A 19,532-nucleotide genomic window follows, 5' to 3' on the forward strand; every position below is an offset into this window, starting at 1 on the left:
AGCCTCATTTTGACATTACATCAAAGTTGGATCAGCCTGTAGTGTGGTTTTCCACTTTAATTTTGAGTGTGACTCCAAATCCAGAACTCCATGGGTTGATACATTTGATTTCGTTTGATCATTTTTGTGTGATTTTGTTGTCAGCACATTCAACTATGTAAAGAAAAAAGTATTTAATAAGAATATTTCATTCATTCAGATCTAGGATGTGTTATTTTAGTGTTCCCTTTATTTTTTTGAGCAGTGTATACACACATACACACACCCGCTCTCCCCATCTCTCTCTCTTTCTCCCCATATCTCCCTCCCTTTCTCCCCATCTCTCCCTCCCTCTCTCCTCTCTTTCTCCCCATCACTTCCTCTCTTTCTCCCCATATCTCCCTCCCTCTCTCCCCATCTCTCTCTCCCTCCCTTTCTTCCCTTCTCTCCCTCCCTTTCTTCCCTTCTCTCCCTCCCTCCCTCCCCATCTCTCTCCCCATCTATCCCTCCCTTTCTCCCCATCTCTCCCACCCTTTCTTCCCATCTCTCTCCCCATCTCTCCCTCCCTTTCTTCCCTTCTCTCCCTCCCTCTCTCCCCATCTCTCCCTCCCTTTCTTCCCATCTCTCCCTCCCCTCTCTCCCCATCTCTCCCTCCCTTTCTTCCCTTCTCTCCCTCCCTCTCTCCCCATCTCTCCCTCCCTTTCTTCCCATCTCTCCCTCCATCTCTCCCCATCTCTCCCTCCCTTTCTTCCCATCTCTCCCTCCCTCTCTCCCAACTTTCTCTCCTACTCTCCCCATCTCTCTCTCTGTCTCTCTCTTTCCCTCTCTCTGTATCTCTCTCTGTCTCTCTCATTCTCTCTCTCTGTCTCTCTAACTCTTTCTCTCTCACTCTGTCTCTCTCACTCCCTCCCTCTCCCTCTCTCCCACTTTTCTCTCCTATTCTCCCCATCTCTCTCTCTCGTTCTCTCTCTCTGTCTCTCTAACTGTCTCTCTCACTCCCTCCCTCTCTCTCTCACTCCCTCCCTCCCTCCCTCTCTATCCCCCTGGTAATCAGAAAGCAGTTGTGTTGAAGCATCACTAATATATGACAATCATTAACCTCCCACACAGAGGTTGCTTTTGTCTCCCCCCGACTGCATCTCTCTCTCTCTGTCTCTCTTTCTCTCTGTCTCTCTCTCTATTTCTGTCTCTCTCTCTGTCTCTCTCTCTAACTCTGTCTCTGTCTCCCTGTCTCTCACTGTCTCTCTCTCTAACTCTGTCTCTCACTCGCTCTCTCTCTCTGTCTCTCTCAATTCAAAGGGTTTTATTGGCATGGGTGCCGGAAAGGGTGTAGCAAGCGGGCTTGACTCCTCCAGCGCCACAGAAGGGCACTGATTGGTAGATGTGTAAAAATAAAAAAACATACATTGAATATCCCTTTGAGCACAGTGAAGTTATTAATTACACTTTGGATGGTGTATCAATGCCCCCAGTCACTATAAAGATACAGGCGTCCTTCCTAACTCAGTTGCCGGAGAGGAAGGAAGCTGTTCATGGATTTCACCATGAGGCTGATGTCGAAAACAGTTACAGAGTTGTATGGCTGTGATATGAGAAAACTGAGGATGGATCAACAGCATTGTAGTTACTCCACAATACTAACCGAATTGAAAGAGTGAAAAGAAGGAAGCTTCTGCAGAATAAAAACATTTCAAAACATGCATCCTGTTTGCAATAAGGCACTTAAGTAATACTGCAAATGTGGCAAAGAAATGAACCTGTCACGCCCTGACCTTAGAGCTTTTTATGTCTCTATTTTGGTTTGGTCAGGGTGTGATTTAGGTGGGCATTATATGTTCATTTGTCTATGTTTTGGTATTTCTTTGTTTTGGCCGGGTGTGGTTCTCAATCAGGGACAGCTGCCTATCGTTGTCTCTGATTGGGAACCATACTTAGGTAGCCTTTTCCCACCTGTGCTTGGTGGGTAGTTGTTTTCTGTTTAGTGTTCTGCACCTGACAGGACAGTTTCTGTTTCATTTCTCACTTTGTTATTTTGTTCTAGTGTTCAGTGTTAATACATTTCATGAACACTTACCACGCTGCGCTTTGGTCCGATCCTTCTTCATCAGACGAGCGTTACAGTACCACTCACTGAGTACTACTCTTCATATTTTCAAGCATGGTGGTGGCTGCATCATGTTATGGGTATGCTTTTCATTGACAAGGGCTGGGGAGATTTCTTTTAGAAAAAGAAACTGAATAAAAATAAACGGAATACAGCTATAAGCACAGGCAAAATCCTTGAGGAAAACCTGGTTCAGTCTGCTTTTCAACAGACACTTGGGAGAAGGATTTACCTTTCAGCAGGACAATAACTTCAAACACAATGCCAAATATACACTGAAGTTGCTTGCCAAGAATACAGTGAATGTTCCTGCATGGCCGAGTTACAATTTTGTCTTGAATCTGCTTAATAATATATGGAAAGACTTGAAAATGGCTGTCTAGCTATGATCAACAATCATCTTGACAGAGCTTGAAGAACTCAAAAAAATATAATGGAAAAAATATTGTACAATTCAGTTGCGCAAAGCTCTTAGAGACTCACCCAAAACGACTCTCAGCTGTAGTCACCGCCAAAGGTGCTTTTACAAAGTATTAACTCTGGGTGTGAATACTTATGTAAATGAGATATTTCTGTATTTAATTTCAATAAATTTGCTAAAATGTCTAAAAACATGTTTTCATTTTGTCATTATGGGGTATTTTGAACAAACAACTAAGTCAAGGGGAATGAATACTTTCAGAAGGCACTGTATGTCGCCAATGAAACGCCATCTGAACCGGCTTCATTTGACTTTAATGCGCTATTGAGACTTCCCATAGGAATGCATGGTGTCACGTGATCAACGACTTTGTCCACTGATATATACCGTCATTGGTTTAGACCACCGGAGCCACTGCAGAACAGTGGGAGGAAGGAGAAAACTTGATCAACAGATTTCTGATCAAACTACTGCCTTTCCCCTGTCTCCTGTTGCTGTTAAAATCATATTTTCTATGAAGATGGAGTGTGAGAGTGATCCAACCAACGAAACGAGGAGTGAAGTCAGAGAGGTGCCTCTGCAACAGCCCAAAGTCAGACAATGATTTGGTTTTCCAACAGCAATCTGCTCGACAAGGTATCGAAAGCGATCCACAAGGTGCTGGCACATGTTGACTCCAATGCTTCCCACAGTTGTGTCAAGTTGGCTGGATGTCCTTTGGGTGGTGGACCATTCTTGATACATAAGGGAAACTGTTGAGCGTGAAAAACCCAGCATCGTTGCAGTTCTTGACACAAACCGGTGCGCTGGCACCTACTACGCAACCCCGTTCAAAGACATTTAAATATTTTGTCTTGCCCATTCATCCTCTGAATTGCACATAAAAACAAATCAAATTTGATTTGTCACATGCGCCGAATACAACAGGTGTAGTGAAAGGTAAGGTCTTCCATGTCTCAATTGTCTCCAGGCTTGAAAATCCTTATTTAACCCGTCTCCTCCCCTTCATCTACACTGATTGAAGTGGATTTAACAAGTGACATCAATAAGGGATCATAGCTTTCACCTGGATTCATCTGGTCAGTCTGCCATGGAAAGAGCAGTATGAGTGTGAGTGTGAACAGTATGAGTGTGAGTGTGAACAGTATGAGTGTGATTGTGAACAGTATGAGTGAGAGTGTGAACAGTATGAGTGTGAACAGTATGAGTGTGAACAGTGTGAGTGTGAACAGTATGAGTGTGAGTGTGAACAGTATGAGTGTGAGTGTGAACAGTATGAGTGTGAGTGTGAACAGTATGAGTGTGAACAGCATGAGTGTGAGTGTGAACAGTATGAGTGTGAACAGTATGAGTGTGAGTGTGAACATGGTGAGTGTGAACAGTATGAGTGTGAACAGTATGTGTGTGAACAGTATGAGTGTGATTGTGAACAGTGTGAGTGTGAGTGTGAACAGTATGAGTGTGAGTGTGAACAGTGTGAGTGAGAGTGTGAACAGTATGAGTGTGAACAGTATGAGTGTGAACAGTGTGAGTGTGAGTGTGAACAGTGTGAGTGTAAACAGTATGAGTGTGAGTGTGAACAGTATGAGTGTGAACAGCATGAGTGTGAGTGTGAACAGTATGAGTGTGAAGAGTATGAGTGTGAGTGTGAACAGTGTGAGTGTGAACAGTATTAGTGTGAACCGTGTGAGTGTGAGTGTGAACAGTATCAGTGTGAGTTTGAACAGTATGAGTGTGAACAGTATGAGTGTGAACAGTGTGAGTGTGAACAGTATGAGTGTGAGTGTGAACAGTATGAGTGTGAACAGTATCAGTGTGAACAGTATGAGTGTGAGTGTGAACAGTATGAGTGTGAGTGTCATCAGTATGAGTGTGAGTGTGAACAGTATGAGTGTGAACAGTGTGAGTGTGAAAAGTATGACTGTGAGTGTGAACAGTATGAGTGTGAACGGTATGAGTGTGAGTGTGAACAGTATGAGTGTGAGTGTGAACAGTACGAGTGTGAACAGTATGAGTGTGAACAATATGAGTGTGAACAGTATGAGTGTGAACAGTATGAGTGTGAACAGTATGAGTATGAACAGTATGAGTGTGAGTGTGAACAGTATGAGTGTGAACAGCATGAGTGTGAGTGTGAACAGTATGAGTGTGAACAGTATGAGTGTGAGTGTGAACATGGTGAGTGTGAACAGTATGAGTGTGAACAGTATGTGTGTGAACAGCATGAGTGTGAGTGTGAACAGTATGAGTGTGAACAGTATGAGTGTGAGTGTGAACATGGTGAGTGTGAACAGTATGAGTGTGAACAGTATGTGTGTGAACAGTATGAGTGTGATAGTGAACAGTGTGAGTGTGAGTGTGAACAGTATGAGTGTGAACAGTATGAGTGTGAGTGTGAACAGTGTGAGTGAGAGTGTGAACAGTATGAGTGTGAGTGTGAACAGTGTGAGTGTGAGTGTGAACAGTGTGAGTGTAAACAGTATGAGTGTGAGTGTGAACAGTGTGAGTGTGAACAGTATGAGTGTGAGTGTGAACAGTGTGAGTGTGAACTCTATAAGAGCAGATCATGTAGCACCTCTAGGTCAAAAAGTCTAGGCAATCAGGCAACCACACCTCCCATTCCACTTTCCTTCTACCTACCTGATCCTGTGGTTGTTAAATGCAAAGACAGTGAACTGACAGCTGTGAATGGAAACGGTTTTAAAAGCTGTGATAAGTCTGATACACTGAAAGACTGACCACCAGGCACAGATGTGTGGACTCTGGCTTGTGCAATATGTTGTATTTATTTATTGGATCATTCCAAGTTTAGGGAAGCAGGCAGCAGAAAATAACAACTTCACTACATGTTCCAACTACAGCCCCTGAGGAACAGGGCTTTACCAGGGTACAGGACCATTAAAACATGGCTTTACCAGGGTATAAGACCATTAAAACAGGGCTTTACCAGGGTACAGGACCATTAAAACAGGGCTTTACCAGGGTACAGGACCATTAAAACAGGGTTTTACCAGGGTACAGGACCATTAAAACAGGGCTTCACCAGGGTACAGGACCATTAAAACAGGGTTTTACCAGGGTACAGGACCATTAAAACAGGGCTTTACCAGGGTACAGGACCATTAAAACAGGGCTTTACCAGGGTACAGGACCATTAAAACAGGGCTTTACCAGGGTACAGGACCATTAAAACAGGGCTTTACCAGGGTATAAGACCATTAAAACAGGGCTTTACCAGGGTACAGGACCATTAAAACAGGGCTTTACCAGGGTACAGGACCATTAAAACAGGGCTTTACCAGGGTATAAGACCATTAAAACAGGGCTTTACCAGGGTACAGGACCATTAAAACAGGGCTTTACCAGGGTACAGGACCATTAAAACAGGGCTTTACCAGGGTACAGGACCATTAAAACATGGCTTTACCAGGGTATAAGACCATTAAAACAGGGCTTTACCAGGGTACAGGACCATTAAAACATGGCTTTACCAGGGTATAAGACCATTAAAACAGGGCTTTACCAGGGTACAGGACCATTAAAACAGGGCTTTACCAGGGTACAGGACCATTAAAACAGGGTTTTACCAGGGTACAGGACCATTAAAACAGGGCTTTACCAGGGTACAGGACCATTAAAACAGGGTTTTACCAGGGTACAGGACCATTAAAACAGGGCTTTACCAGGGTACAGGACCATTAAAACAGGGCTTTACCAGGGTACAGGACCATTAAAACAGGGTTTTACCAGGGTACAGGACCATTGAAACAGGGCTTTACCAGGGTATAAGACCAGTGGAACAGGGTTTTACCAGGGTACAGAACCATTAAAACAGGGCTTTACCAGGGTACAGGACCATTAAAACAGGGCTTTACCAGGGTACAGGACCATTAAAACAGGGCTTTACCAGGGTACAGGACCATTAAAACAGGGTTTTACCAGGGTACAGGACCATTAAAACAGGGCTTTACCAGGGTACAGGGCCATTGAAACAGGGCTTTACCAGGGTATAAGACCAGTGGAACAGGGTTTTACCAGGGTACAGGACCATTGAAACAGGGCTTTACCAGGGTATAAGACCATTGAAACAGGGTTTTACCAGGGTACAGGACCAGTAAAACAGGGTTTTACCAGGGTATAGGACCATTGAAACAGGGTTTTACCAGGGAATAGGACCAGTGGAACAGGGCTTTACCGGGGTGTAGGACGATTGAAACAGGGCTTTACCAGGGTACAGGACCATTAAAACAGGGTTTTACCAGGGTACAGGACCATTAAAACAGGGCTTTACCAGGGTACAGGACCATTAAAACAGGGTTTTACCAGGGTACAGGACCATTAAAACAGGGCTTTACCAGGGTACAGGACCATTAAAACAGGGTTTTACCAGGGTACAGGACCATTGAAACAGGGCTTTACCAGGGTATAAGACCAGTGGAACAGGGTTTTACCAGGGTACAGAACCATTAAAACAGGGCTTTACCAGGGTACAGGACCATTAAAACAGGGCTTTACCAGGGTACAGGACCATTAAAACAGGGCTTTACCAGGGTACAGGAACATTAAAACAGGGTTTTACCAGGGTACAGGACCATTAAAACAGGGCTTTACCAGGGTACAGGGCCATTGAAACAGGGCTTTACCAGGGTATAAGACCAGTGGAACAGGGTTTTACCAGGGTACAGGACCATTGAAACAGGGCTTTACCAGGGTATAAGACCATTGAAACAGGGTTTTACCAGGGTACAGGACCAGTAAAACAGGGCTTTACCAGGGTATAGGACCATTGAAACAGGGTTTTACCAGGGAATAGGACCAGTGGAACAGGGCTTTACCGGGGTGTAGGACGATTGAAACAGGGCTTTACCAGGGTATAAGACCATTGAAACAGGGTTTTACCAGGGTACAGGACCAGTAAAACAGGGTTTTACCAGGGTATAGGACCATTGAAACAGGGTTTTACCAGGGAATAGGACCAGTGGAACAGGGCTTTACAAGGGTACAGGACCATTGAAACAGGGCTTTACCAGGGTATAAGACCATTGAAACAGGGTTTTACCAGGGTACAGGACCATTGAAACAGGGTTTTACCAGGGTACAGGACCATTAAAACAGGGTTTTACCAGGGTACAGGACCATTGAAACAGGGCTTTACCAGGGTATAAGACCAGTGGAACAGGGTTTTACCAGGGTACAGGACCATTGAAACAGGGCTTTACCAGGGTATAAGACCAGTGGAACAGAGTTTTACCAGGGTACAGGACCATTGAAACAGGGCTTTACCAGGGTATAAGACCATTGAAACAGGGTTTTACCAGGGTACAGGACCAGTAAAACAGGGTTTTACCAGGGTATAGGACCATTGAAACAGGGTTTTACCAGGGAATAGGACCAGTGGAACAGGGCTTTACCGGGGTGTAGGACGATTGAAACAGGGCTTTACCAGGGTATAAGACCATTGAAACAGGGTTTTACCAGGGTACAGGACCAGTAAAACAGGGTTTTACCAGGGTATAGGACCATTGAAACAGGGTTTTACCAGGGAATTGGACCAGTGGAACAGGGCTTTACAAGGGTACAGGACCATTGAATCAGTGCTTTACCAGGGAATAGGACCAGTGGAACAGGGCTTTACCAGGGTACAGGACCATTGAAACAGGGCTTTACCAGGGTATAAGACCATTGAAACAGGGTTTTACCAGGGTACAGGACCATTAAAACAGGGCTTTACCAGGGTACAGGACCATTAAAACAGGGCTTTACCAGGGTATAGGACCAGTGAAACAGGGTTTTACCAGGGTATAGGACCATTGAAACAGGGTTTTACCAGGGTACAGGACCAGTGAAACAGGATTTTACCAGGGTATAGGACCATTGAAACAGGGTTTTACCAGGGTATATGACCAGTGGGACAGGGTTTTACCAGGGTACAGGACCAGTGAAACAGGGTTTTACCAGGGTACAGGACCAGTGAAACAGGGTTTTACCAGGGTATAGGACCAGTGAAACAGGGTTTTACCAGGGTACAGGACCAGTGAAACAGGGTTTTACCAGGGTACAGGACCAGTGAAACAGGGTTTTACCAGGGTACAGGACCAGTGAAACAGGGTTTTACCAGGGTACAGGACCAGTGAAACAGGGTTTTACCAGGGTACAGGACCAGTGAAACAGGGTTTTACCAGGGTAAAGGACCAGTGAAACAGATTCTGATACAGTAGGAGACCAGACAAGCTGAAAGGACCTCTGAGCTTGAAGTCTTTTTTGAAAAAGTATTGTATATATAAAGGATCTACGTGCAGAGAGACAGAAAACATTGACCAAAGAACGAACATGTGTTTTTATTATAAGGAATATTTGTGTGATATAAAGTAATCAAAGGATTCATTCAGGAACAGGTGTGTAAAAAGAGTAGAGCCATATAGGGCCAGGTATTTCATGTATTCCAAATTCTCTTATTTTCTTTTTAAAACGTCTAAAATCCTCCTTTCAAATCAAGTTTTATTGGCCACATACATGTGTTTAGCAGATGTTATTGCGGGTGTCGCAAAAATATTGTGTTTCTAGTTCCCAACAGTGCAGTAATATCTAATAAGCAATATCTAACAATTACACAATACAATACTCTATACATACAAATCGAAAGAAAATGAATGGAATTAAGAATATATAAACACTTTCTCACACTGAATGTACATAGCTGTTCATGGTTTGATGTATTATGCAGTTTTTTTTCCCTTTTTGACAGATGTTTGTTGGCTACTGGGACAGTTGAATGTGCATTAGGTTTGGCAAGTCATATTTAGGTCTAGGGCTTTGGCCTGGGTGTAATGCCACTTTTAGACAGAGGGTGGCACTGTTGCACTCTACACAGGATTATAAAACTCTTCCAAAAAAATGAACGGAGTAAACTTGTAGGGAGCAAAGGCCTCAGTTTGAGTTTCACCTCACAACGGTCAGAATATCACTGAGAATGTAAATGTATGAATATATGTACACAAAATATATATGTATCTGTTATTAAGCCTGACTATAAAATATACATGTATCTGTTATTGAGCCTTATTATAAAATATATACTTATCTTTTGAGCCTGACTATAAAATGTAGATTTATCTGTTGAGCCTGACTATAAAATGTAGATTTATCTGTTGAGCCTGACTATAAAATGTAGATTTATCTGTTGAGCCTGACTATAATAAAATGTAGATTTATCTGTTGAGCCTGACTATAAAATGTAGATTTATCTGTTGAGCCTGACTATAAAATGTAGATTTATCTGTTGAGCCTGACTATAAAATGTAGATTTATCTGTTGAGCCTGACTATAAAATGTAGATTTATCTGTTGAGCCTGACTATAAAATGTAGATTTATCTGTTGAGCCTGACTATAAAATGTAGATTTATCTGTTGAGCCTGACTATAAAATGTAGATTTATCTGTTGAGCCTGACTATAAAATGTAGATTTATCTGTTGAGCCTGACTATAAAATGTAGATTTATCTGTTGAGCCTGACTATAAAATGTAGATTTATATGTTATTTAGTCTGACTGTGTCTGTACTTGTTTCAAATTTTTCTCTTGGACTTAGATAAAGTTTCAGTGGTCGGTGTTGGTTCAGATAGGACTTTGTCTTAGTAATAGTTCTGTATTTCAAGGTGAAAAGAGTTCTTCCGGTTTTAAAGGAAAAATGCGTGTGTGCACACGTACGTGCGTGTGGGCTGTTCTGTGTTAAAGAATGCAGTTTGAATCTCCAGGATGTTTGGAGCTGAACTGAGAGTGACACACCTCTCTATTGATAGAGGGTAAAATCACACACACACACACACACACACACACACACACACACACACACACACACACACACACACACACACACACACACACACACACACACACACACACACACACACACACACACACACACACACACACACACACACACTTACACTCAGACATGTCAGCTATGTGAGTGTGTGTGTGTTGAATCGTAGCTGAAGCCTTCAGGCAGGAGATGGCCTCTCAGGTTGAAACTTGGGGAACCTGTTCTCATTTTCTGTCTCTCACGCTCTCCTTTCTTGTCTCTTCCTCTTTCTACCTCTACTTTCCTGTCTCTTCCTCTTTCTACCTCTTTCTACCTCTCCTTCCCTGTCTCTTCCTCTTTCTACCTCTCCTTTCCTGTCTCTTCCTCTTTCTACCTCTCCTTTCCTGTCTCTTCCTCTTTCTACCTTTCCTTTCCTCTTTCTACCTCTCCGTTCCTCTTTCTACCTCTCCTTTCCTCTCTCTTCCTCTTTCTACCTCTCCTTTCCTCTTTCTACCTCTCCGTTCCTCTCTCTTCCTCTTTCTACCTCTCCTTTCCTGTCTCTTCCTCTTTCTACCTCTTTCTACCTCTCCTTCCCTGTCTCTTCCTCTTTCTACCTCTCCTTTCCTGTCTCTTCCTCTTTCTACCTCTCCTTTCATCTTTCTACCTCTCCTTACCTCTTTCTACCTCTCTCTTCCTCTTTCTACCTCTCCTTTCCTCTTTCTACCTCCCCTTTCCCGTCACTTCCTCTTTCTACCTCTCCTTTCCTCTTTCTACCTCTCCTTTCCTCTCTCTTCCTCTTTCTACCTCTCCTTTCCTCTTTCTACCTCTCCTTTCCTGTCTCTTCCTCTTTCTACCTCTCCTTTCCTCTTTCTACCTCTCCTTTCCTCTTTCTACCTCTCCTTTCCTCTTTCTACCTCTCCTTTCCTCTTTCTACCTCTCCTTTCCTCTTTCTACCTCTCCTTTCCTGTCTCTTCCTCTTTCTACCTCTCCTTTCCTCTTTCTACCTCTCCTTTCCTCTTTCTACCTCTCATTTCCTCTTTCCACCTCTCCTTTCCTCTTTCTACCTCTCCTTTCCTCTTTCTACCTCTCCTTTCCTGTCTCTTCCTCTTTCTACCTCTCCTTTCCTCTTTCTACCTCTCCTTTCCTGTCTCTTCCTCTTTCTACCTCTCCTTTCCTCTCTCTTCCTCTTTCTACCTCTCTCTTCCTCTTTCTACCTCTCCTTTCCTGTCTCTTCCTCTTTCTACCTCTCATTTCCTCTCTCTTCCTCTTTCTACCTCTCCTTTCCTCTCTCTTCCTCTTTCTACCTCTCCTTTCCTGTCTCTTCCTCTTTCTACCTCTCCTTTCCTCTTTCTACCTCTCCTTTCCTGTCTCTTCCTCTTTCTACCTCTCCTTTCCTCTCTTCCTCTTTCTACCTCTCCTTTCCTCTCTCTTCCTCTTTCTACCTCTCCTTTCCTGTCTCTTCCTCTTTCTACCTCTCCTTTCCTCTCCCCTCCTCTTTCTACCTCTCCTTTCCTCTCTCTTCCTCTTTCTACCTCTCCTTTCCTCTTTCTACCTCCCCTTTCCCGTCACTTCCTCTTTCTACCTCTCCTTTCCTCTTTCTACCTCTCCTTTCCTGTCTCTTCCTCTTTCTACCTCTCCTTTCCTCTTTCTACCTCTCCTTTCCTCTTTCTACCTCTCATTTCCTCTTTCTACCTCTCCTTTCCTCTTTCTACCTCTCCTTTCCTCTTTCTACCTCTCCTTTCCTGTCTCTTCCTCTTTCTACCTCTCCTTTCCTCTTTCTACCTCTCCTTTCCTGTCTCTTCCTCTTTCTACCTCTCCTTTCCTCTCTCTTCCTCTTTCTACCTCTCCTTTCCTCTCTCTTCCTCTTTCTACCTCTCCTTTCCTGTCTCTTCCTCTTTCTACCTCTCATTTCCTCTCTCTTCCTCTTTCTACCTCTCCTTTCCTCTCTCTTCCTCTTTCTACCTCTCCTTTCCTCTCTCTTCCTCTTTCTACCTCTCCTTTCCTCTTTCTACCTCTCCTTTCCTGTCTCTTCCTCTTTCTACCTCTCCTTTCCTCTCTTCCTCTTTCTACCTCTCCTTTCCTCTTTCTACCTCTCCTTTCCTGTCTCTTCCTCTTTCTACCTCTCCTTTCCTCTCTTCCTCTTTCTACCTCTCCTTTCCTCTCCCTTCCTCTTTCTACCTCTCCTTTCCTCTTTCTACCTCTCATTTCCTCTTTCTACCTCTCATTTCCTCTCTCTTCCTCTTTCTACCTCTCATTTCTTTCTTTCTCAAGACCTGAGGAACAGTGGAACCAGACCATCACATGACCCATCACATGACAGTAGAGGATGAGGAGGTACATGCTCTCTCAACACATCTGAGTGTGTAGTTTGTGTGTAGTGTGTGTGTGTGTGTGTGTGTGTGTGTGTGTGTGTGTGTGTGTGTGTGTGTGTGTGTGTGTGTGTGTGTGTGTGTGTGTGTGTGTGTGTGTGTGTGTGTGTGTGTGTGTGTGTTGGGAGTCAGTCTCCGTGCCCCGGGGAGTAACCAGTTAATCACTTGCTGCTGGACGATTTATTTCAAAAGAAAACAAAGAGAAGATGGAGAGAATGTGGAAAGAGAAGTGTGGGAGAGCATGGTGTGGGAATGTGATAGGAGAACATTATCACTGAGTAAAGGTTACATTGTTCACTGCTTTCTGACAGATGGAGGGAGGGAGGGAGGGAGGGAGGGAGGGAGGGAGGTCGGGAGGGAGGTCGGGAGGGAGGTCGGGAGGGGGAGGGAGGGAGGGAGGAGGGAGGAAGGGAGGGGGGAGAAAGAGCGAAGGCTTCGGGTGAGTAAAAGATCTGGATCAACATAAAGACAGTCTGTATCTAAGGGCTCAGACACTGAGTCAGACCCCCAGACACACACACACTCTGACATCCCCCACATATGGTATGTAATTGTATCTCATAGAGCTCACCCCTCTCTACCCCTCTCTCCTTGATTCCTGAAGTGAAATGAGGCATTGAGTTAGCAGCTCCTATTACAATAGTGCTAGTTAACACACACACACACACACACAGTAACACACACACGGTAACACAAATCTAGTTGTATTATACATTATTGTTTTGTTTACTCAACTTTTCGGTCCAAACGTTAACTGAACAAAAAAAAGTGTCCCAAATCTTTGGAAGAATTCAGTCAATTTTAAACAATGTTTTTGATCATATGTTCATTCAACACTTGGAACGAAGAGTAAACAACAACAAAAAGCTGTGGTACCAGTTACTTTATAATAATGAGATGAAACAACTACACTGGCAAAATCTAAACACAACATGTACATTTTCACGAGCTGAAAGCTGCACCTTGTGCTGTGGACAATAAAAGGCAGTTTTGTCACACAACACAATGGCACAGATGTCTCAAGTTTTGAGGGAGTGTGCAATTGGCATGCCGACTGCAGGAAGATCCACCAGAGCTGTTGCCAGATAATTTTATGTTCATTTCACTAACATAAGCTGCCTCAAATGTCGTTCTAGAGAAGGGGGGTTGGCTGAGGAGCGTTCCTGTCTGTAATAAAGCCATTTTGTGGAGAAAAACTAATTTTGATTGGCTGAACCTGGCCTGGCTGCCAAGTGGGTGGGCCTATGCCCTCCCAGACCCACCTATGGCTGCGCCCCTGCCCAGTCATGTGAAATCCATAAATTAGGGACTAATGAATTCATTTCAATTGACAGATTTTCTGACATGAACTGTTAACCCAGCAAAATCTTAGAAATGGTTGTATGTTGCGTTTATATTTTTGTTCAGTATAGGTTTTTACTGTGCACACACACACACATACAGAGTCTGTAGATCATCTTTAGGAGCACATTGTGTCTCAGTTGGGGCTTTTCCTGGCGTCAGTGAAAATAAACGATGCCAAAAACAGAACTCTGGAAAACCCCAAATTTCCTCTTCGGCCATTGGTCAGTTCTCTGCTTTCCCAATCGTTCAATTGGCCCATTACATTGTCTCCCTCGTCCCACCCCCCTGGGGTGTGCATGTGCCAGATAAACTGCCATGGTCATGGTCAGTGTGTGTGTGTGTGTGTGTGTGTGTGTGTGTGTGTGTGTGTGTGTGTGTGTGTGTGTGTGTGTGTGTGTGTGTGTGTGTGTGTGTGTGTGTGTGTGTGTGTGTGTGTATAGAGCCATTTGATTGGCTGAATTGTTTAGCTGGGAGAGAATTCTGAGGAGGTCATGTCAACACCAAGGTGTAGAGGGAGAGAGGGGGAGGGGAGGGAGAGAGATGGAATAGATGGAGAGAGGTAGGATGGATGGAGAGAGGTAGGATGTATGGAGAGAGGTAGGATGGATGGAGAGAGGATGGAGAGAGGTAGGATGGATGGAGAGAGGCAGAATGGATGGAGAGGGGTAGGATGGATGGAGAGAGGTAGAATGGATGGAGAGAGGACTGAGGTAAGAAAGAGGTGGAGTATGAGAGGTTTGAGAGAGGGGACGGGTAGAGGGGGAGGGGAAGAGAGGCAGGGGAAGAGAGGCAGGGGGAGAGAGGCAGGGGAAGAGAGGAAGGGGGAGAGAGGCAGGGGAAGAGAGTCAGGGGGAGAGAGGCAAGGGGAGAGAGGCAGGGGAAGAGAGGCAGGGGGAGAGAGGCAGGGGAAGAGAGGCAGGGGAAGAGAGGCAGGGGAAGAGAGGCAGGGGAAGAGAGGCAGGGGGAGAGAGGCAGGGGAAGAGAGGCAGGGGAAGAGAGGCAGGGGAAGAGAGGCAGGGGAAGAGAGGCAGGGGGAGAGAGGCAGGGGAAGAGAGGAAGGGGGAGAGAGGCAGGGGAAGAGAGTCAGGGGAGAGAGGCAAGGGGAGAGAGGCAGGGGGAGAGATGGGAGGGAAAGAGAGAGAGGGGAAGAGAGGGGAGGGAAAGAGAGAGAGGGAAGAGAGGGGAGGGAAAGAGAGAGAGGGGAAGAGAGGGAGGGGAAGAGAGAGAGGGAAGAGAGGGGAGGGGAAGAGAGAGAGGGGAAGAGAGGGGGTGGGGAAGGGAAGAGAGGGGGAGAGAGAGAGGGGAAGAGAGGAGAGGGGAAGAGAGAGAGGGGAAGAGGGGGAGGGAAAGAGAGAGGGGGAAGAGAGGGGAGGGAAAGAGAGAGAGGGAAGAGAGGGGAGGGAAGAGAGAGAGGGGAAGAGAGGGGAGGGAAAGAGAGAGAGGGGAAGAGAGGGGAGGGAAAGAGAGAGAGGGGAAGAGAGGGGAGGGAAAGAGAGAGAGGGGAAGAGAGGGGAGGGGAAGAGAGAGAGGGGAAGAGAGGGGAGGGGAAGAGAGAGAGGGGAAGAGAGGGGGTGTGGGAAGGGAAGAGAGGGGGAAGAGAGAGAGGGGAAGAGAGGGGGAGTGAGGTGGGAGAGAGGGGAAGAGAGAGGGAAAGACCCCTAACCCCTAACCTGGACGATGCTGGGCCAATTGTGCACCGCCCTATGAGACTCCACTACGCCACTCGAGGGCCCCATATAATAGTGATGATGACTCTATGACTCAGACCTACCCAAGTCCCCCTGAATGAGACAGACCCAGACCTCCCCAAGTCCCCCTGGATGAGATAGACCCAGACCTCCCCAAGTCCCCCCGGATGAGACAGACCCAGACCTCCCCACATCCCCCTGGATGAGACAGACCCACACCTCCCCACATCCCCTGGATGAGACAGACCCAGACCTCCCCAAGTCCCCCTGGATGAGACAGACCCACACCTCCCCACATCCCCCACATCCCCCTGGATGAGACAGACCCACACCTCCCCACATCCCCCACATCCCCCTGGATGAGACAGACCCAGATCTCCCCAAGTCCCCCTGGATGAGACAGACCCACACCTCCCCACATCCCCCACATCCCCCTGGATGAGACAGACCCAGACCTCCCCACATCCCCCTGGATGAGACAGACCCACACCTCCCCACATCCCCCTGGATGAGACAGACCCACACCTCCCCACATCCCCTGGATGAGACAGACCCAGACCTCCCCAAGTCCCCCTGGATGAGACAGACCCAGACCTCCCCAAGTCCCCCTGGATGAGACAGACCCAGACCTCCCCACATCCCCCTGGATGAGACAGACCCAGACCTCCCCAAGTCCCCCTGGATGAGACAGACCCAGACCTCCCCAAGTCCCCCTGGATGAGACAGACCCAGACCTCCCCAAGTCCCCTGGATGAGACAGACCCAGACCTCCCCAAGTCCCCCTGGATGAGACAGACCCAGACCTCCCCAAGTCCCCCTGGATGAGACAGACCCACACCTCCCCACATCCCCCACATCCCCCTGGATGAGACAGACCCAGACCTCCCCACATCCCCCTGGATGAGACAGACCCAGACCTCCCCAAGTCCCCCTGGATGAGACAGACCCAGACCTCCCCAAGTCCCCCTGGATGAGACAGACCCAGACCTCCCCAAGTCCCCTGGATGAGACAGACCCAGACCTCCCCAAGTCCCCCTGGATGAGACAGACCCACACCTCCCCACATCCCCCTGGATGAGACAGACCCACACCTCCCCAAGTCCCCCTGGATGAGACAGACCCACACCTCCCCAAGTCCCCCTGGATGAGACAGACCCAGACCTCCCCAAGTCCCCCTGGATGAGACAGACCCAGACCTCCCCAAGTCCCCCTGGATGAGACAGACCCACACCTCCCCAAGTCCCCCTGGATGAGACAGACCCAGACCTCCCCAAGTCCCCCTGGATGAGACAGACCCACACCTCCCCACATCCCCTGGATGAGACAGACCCACACCTCCCCACATCCCCCTGGATGAGACAGACCCACACCTCCCCACATCCCCCACATCCCCCTGGATGAGACAGACCCAGACCTCCCCACATCCCCCTGGATGAGACAGACCCACACCTCCCCAAGTCCCCCTGGATGAGACAGACCCACACCTCCCCACATCCCCCACATCCCCCTGGATGAGACAGACCCAGACCTCCCCACATCCCCCTGGATGAGACAGACCCACACCTCCCCACATCCCCCTGGATGAGACAGACCCAGACCTCCCCACATCCCCCTGGATGAGACAGACCCAGACCTCCCCACATCCCCCTGGATGAGACAGACCCAGACCTCCCCACATCCCCCTGGATGAGACAGACCCAGACCTCCCCAAGTCCCCCTGGATGAGACAGACCCAGACCTCCCCACATCCCCCTGGATGAGACAGACCCACACCTCCCCACATCCCCCTGGATGAGACAGACCCAGACCTCCCCAAGTCCCCCTGGATGAGACAGACCCAGACCTCCCCAAGTCCCCCTGGATGAGACAGACCCAGACCTCCCCAAGTCCCCCTGGATGAGACAGACCCAGACCTCCCCACATCCCCCTGGATGAGACAGACCCACACCTCCCCAAGTCCCCCTGGATGAGACAGACCCACACCTCCCCAAGTCCCCCTGGATGAGACAGACCCAGACCTCCCCAAGTCCCCCTGGATGAGACAGACCCACACCTCCCCACATCCCCCACATCCCCCTGGATGAGACAGACCCAGACCTCCCCACATCCCCTGGATGAGACAGACCCACACCTCCCCACATCCCCCTGGATGAGACCCCCCTCCCCAAGTCCCCCTGGATGAGACAGACCCACACCTCCCCACATCCCCTGGATGAGACAGACCCACACCTCCCCACATCCCCCTGGATGAGACAGACCCACACCTCCCCACATCCCCCTGGATGAGACAGACCCACACCTCCCCACATCCCCTGGATGAGACAGACCCAGACCTCCCCAAGTCCCCTGGATGAGACAGACCCACACCTCCCCACATCCCCCTGGATGAGACAGACCCAGACCTCCCCAAGTCCCCCTGGATGAGACAGACCCACACCTCCCCACATCCCCCTGGATGAGACAGACCCAGACCTCCCCACATCCCCTGGATGAGACAGACCCAGACCTCCCCAAGTCCCCCTGGATGAGACAGACCCACACCTCCCCACATCCCCTGGATGAGACAGACCCAGACCTCCCCAAGTCCCCCTGGATGAGACAGACCCACACCTCCCCACATCCCCTGGATGAGACAGACCCAGACCTCCCCAAGTCCCCCTGGATGAGACAGACCCACACCTCCCCAAGCCCCCTGGATGAGACAGACCCAGACCTCCCCAAGTCCCCCTGGATGAGACAGACCCAGACCTCCCCAAGTCCCCCTGGATGAGACAGACCCAGACCTCCCCAAGTCCCCCTGGATGAGACAGACCCAGACCTCCCCAAGTCCCCCTGGATGAGACAGACCCACACCTCCCCACATCCCCCTGGATGAGACAGACCCACACCTCCCCACATCCCCCTGGATGAGACAGACCCAGACCTCCCCACATCCCCCTGGATGAGACAGACCCAGACCTCCCCAAGTCCCCCTGGATGAGACAGACCCAGACCTCCCCAAGCCCCCTGGATGAGACAGACCCAGACCTCCCCACATCCCCCTGGATGAGACAGACCCACACCTCCCCACATCCCCCTGGATGAGACAGACCCAGACCTCCCCAAGCCCCCTGGATGAGACAGACCCACACCTCCCCAAGTCCCCCTGGATGAGACAGACCCAGACCTCCCCAAGTCCCCCTGGATGAGACAGACCCAGACCTCCCCAAGTCCCCCTGGATGAGACAGACCCAGACCTCCCCAAGTCCCCCTGGATGAGACAGACCCAGACCTCCCCAAGTCCCCCTGGATGAGACAGACCCAGACCTCCCCAAGTCCCCCTGGATGAGACAGACCCACACCTCCCCAAGTCCCCCTGGATGAGACAGACCCAGACCTCCCCACATCCCCTGGATGAGACAGACCCACACCTCCCCAAGCCCCCTGGATGAGACAGACCCAAACCTCCCCAAGCCCCCTGGATGAGACAGACCCACACCTCCCCACATCCCCCTGGATGAGACAGACCCACACCTCCCCACATCCCCCTGGATGAGACAGACCCACACCTCCCCACATCCCCCTGGATGAGACAGACCCACACCTCCCCACAGCCCCCTGGATGAGACAGACCCAGACCTCCCCAAGCCCCCTGGATGAGACAGACCCAGACCTCCCCAAGCCCCCTGGATGAGACAGACCCACACCTCCCCAAGCCCCCTGGATGAGACAGACTCAGACACACACACACCAGTGCCTCTAGCTTTTATGGGTCCCTAAGCGAGATTTAAAATAATTTCATGCAATCCTACTCATTTTGGGGTGAGAGAAACTGCAGCAGTTTTAA

The 19,532-nt window shown here is 48.4% G+C and overlaps 1 protein-coding gene and 1 long non-coding RNA gene across 3 annotated transcripts in view; both read right to left on the reverse strand.

Annotated features, from left to right (window-relative positions):
- The window catches only part of LOC118373797 (TRAF2 and NCK-interacting protein kinase-like), a 131,675-nt gene that overhangs the window by 110,372 nt on the left and 1,771 nt on the right, over positions 1-19,532 (reverse strand). The gene's annotated exons all lie outside the window — the stretch shown is intronic.
- Positions 10,426-12,723, reverse strand: LOC127918605 (uncharacterized). 2 transcript variants are annotated; one of them, XR_008100549.1, is made up of 5 exons: positions 12,396-12,723; positions 12,088-12,267; positions 11,580-11,747; positions 10,700-10,799; positions 10,426-10,669 (listed from the first exon to the last, which is right to left on the reverse strand). It is a non-coding gene; the product is annotated as an uncharacterized LOC127918605 (long non-coding RNA). The 2 variants fall into 2 exon arrangements; XR_008100547.1 differs by lacking the exons at positions 10,426-10,669; positions 10,700-10,799 and having other exon boundaries at positions 11,510-11,747; positions 12,088-12,375; positions 12,426-12,723.

The sequence above is a fragment of the Oncorhynchus keta genome, chromosome 4, assembly GCF_023373465.1.
Source record: "Oncorhynchus keta strain PuntledgeMale-10-30-2019 chromosome 4, Oket_V2, whole genome shotgun sequence".
NCBI classification, from domain to species: Eukaryota; Metazoa; Chordata; class Actinopteri; order Salmoniformes; family Salmonidae; genus Oncorhynchus; species Oncorhynchus keta.